The sequence below is a fragment of the Myotis davidii genome, unplaced genomic scaffold, assembly GCF_000327345.1.
Source record: "Myotis davidii unplaced genomic scaffold, ASM32734v1 scaffold886, whole genome shotgun sequence".
NCBI lineage: Eukaryota > Metazoa > Chordata > Mammalia > Chiroptera > Vespertilionidae > Myotis > Myotis davidii.
In genome coordinates this window covers 206,203-206,905 of record NW_006297388.1, presented here as the reverse complement: position 1 = coordinate 206,905, position 703 = coordinate 206,203, and positions in this window count along the sequence as shown.

Below are 703 nucleotides of genomic sequence, written 5' to 3'. Positions count from 1 at the left end.
AATCACCTACTGTCATGGTAAACAACCTGCTTCCCTATTTATAATGGTCTGGCCCTCTAGCAACTTCAGCACAAAATTATAGCTAATTTGCCTACAAACGTCAGGTGGTCATAATAATCTGGCCACTCAGTGTATACATATGTGTGTGTATGTATATATGTATATACTAGAGGCCCGATGCACGAAATTTGTGCTAGGGCCTTGGTCCCCGCTGCTGTGGGCGGCCACCTCTGTCACGGCCCCCTCCACTGCGGCTTCATCCAGAAGATTCTCCAGAAGGACGTCCGGTCTAATTAGCATATTATGCTTTTATTATTATAGATATATCAATCATCTATTATATATGACATATATAATAAACTAGAGGCCCGGTGCATGAAATTCATGCACAGGTAGAGTCTCTAGACCTGGCCAACAATCAGGGCCAATCTGTGGGGCAACTGGTGGGGTGATCGGGGGGCCTCCGCTGGCACCCGCCTTGGCTGGCCTGGGGCCTGCGGGCTCAGGACAGCTCCTGCATTGAGTGTCTGCCCCCTGTCTTCCACCAGTTGTTCCGCTATTCAGTCAATTTGCATATTAGGCTTTTATTATATAGGACTAATTGCCTGGTGCATAAAAATTTGTGCACTCAGAGGGGAGCGGGGGTCCCTCAGCCTGGCCTGTGCCCTCTCGCGCAGTCTGGGCCCCCTTGGGAGATCACGAA